Raw genomic sequence first — 2,109 nt, forward strand, 5'->3', positions numbered from 1 at the left:
ATGAAAACCAGAGAGCAGCAGATCATGTGAAAATATAATATTTGTGTCATTCTCAATACTTTTGGCCATGACTGTACTACCTGGGATGCAGAGGGATGCTCTCTGCACCAATGGAGTGGATTTGTGGAGAGTCACAGTGGTTGTACCTCTTTGTAACGCAGCACCTCATCTAATGCCTTCGTATCTTTGGTTCTGGTCACTGCTAGTGGAGTTTTATATGAGCTTCCAAAGAGATCAACCAGAGCACGAGAGTCCCTTCCTTTCTTTGATGGTGGTCCAGAAGGGTAATTAGGGGCTCGATTACCTCACGTTCAACAACTATCAGCCCACTCTGGTGCTGTTGCAAAAAAATAAAATAAATAAACTTAAAATTGCATTAGTAAAGAACAGTTTTACAATTTGATATAATTAATTGGATATGCGTTTTGGGGTTATGCATGCGAAATAAGTATAGTTCAATTTCTTTCCTGGTGAGTGTTCAAATAATTACAGGCTGATTGGAATTCCATTTCACAGCAAGAAAAAAAATATGTGTTTTATAGTGTGAATTTTCTAATTATTAAGTACTCAATGAGCTTTTAACGGTGGCTAATTCCTTGGTGAGAGCTACAAGATGTGTGAACACTTCCTCTCGATCAGCATCATGTGACAGAAAAGGTAGGGCCTTAAACCTTGGGTCCAGAGCTAAAGCAATGGAGAGATCATCCCTCAGACCCATACACCTTAAAAACATGTTAAACAACATAACTTAACTGTTTCCCATATGATCAGTATTTTCATAAATGTAATGCAATTTTAGTGTGCTGCAAAAAACAACAACAACAACTAACCCTGTACAAAGCTGTTTTTATTTCCTCCATCACTCCAGAGTCACTGGATAATGACTGCATCTCCTCTAGAACCTTGCTTTAGGGTTGCAATAACAGACAGAGTAGAGGTGCTTTTCTGAGATATCACTATAGTGGCTTTTTTTAATGGCTCAAGAGCCTGTACAATATCCTCTGCTGCCACAATAATAATTTAACTTTATTATTCTCACACTGGAAAAAATCACATCTGCATTTAACCAATCTCCTTGTGGAGCAGTGGGATGCCACTGTGCCCCCTGGGGCAGAGTGGCAGTCCGTCGGAGTTGGGCTCGAACTCATAACCTTCGGCACCCAAACACAATGCTCTAACCTTTAGGCCACCAATGTCAGTAATGTCTGTCTCAGTAAGGCTGCATAGATATTTTTCCTGTTTTCACACTTCAGAGGTGAGTAAGGCAGCAGAGGCAGTTGGTTGTTGTTCCAAGAATCTCTCCAGCATGTATAAAGCTCGGTTTCATCTTGTAGGGACATCAGTTACTAGTTTGTGCTGTCCAACAACTTCTGAATCTTTCTGAGGGCAAGACAGGCCAAACTAAGCACATTGGCAAAACTGACCACATGTACGATTATACAGTAGGTCGGTGAGATCGACAGCAACTAGCATGTTGGCAGCTTTATCTATAAAAACCAGGGCTTGTCTTTTAGGTATATAAAGGCATGTTTAGGTGTATCTTGCTTTGTTTCTGTGTCCTCTTTTCTCTTATTTAGCATACTCAGTACATAGTAATTTTCCAAATTCCTTTGCACGTTCTTCTGATAGTCTCCTGACTTTTGAGTTTAAACAATTTTTTTAATTCTACAAACTCAATCCAAATTAATTAATTCTGATGGTCTGTCTGTCTAGATATCTTTTAAATGTGTCCTCTCCACACACAATTATTGTAATGGCCAGGATTTTATAATCTTAATGGGATTTATATATTGTAATTTTATAGTTTTTGTGGACCCCAACGAGACAGGCAACCACTTTCAGGGAATTTAGGGATATCTGAATAAAGAATGATTAAAAGAAGGGAACCTCAATGTTCTGGGGTGGCCTAGCCAGTTTTCTGACCTCAAGATAATCAAAAGCTGACAATCTGTATTGACAGGTTGCAGCCAGAAAAACTCTCTCCAGACTCAAAAAAAAAAGTTAAACATGATAATTTTTCATGTAAGTGTGCAATATTCCATGCAGACTTTTTACCTGCTGTGAGAATTGGCAGCAGTCCCACACATTTTTGAAGTTTACAATAACAAC

The sequence above is a fragment of the Cyprinodon variegatus genome, unplaced genomic scaffold (genome assembly GCF_000732505.1).
Source record: "Cyprinodon variegatus isolate N-32 unplaced genomic scaffold, C_variegatus-1.0 Scaffold1431, whole genome shotgun sequence".
Taxonomy (NCBI): domain Eukaryota; kingdom Metazoa; phylum Chordata; class Actinopteri; order Cyprinodontiformes; family Cyprinodontidae; genus Cyprinodon; species Cyprinodon variegatus.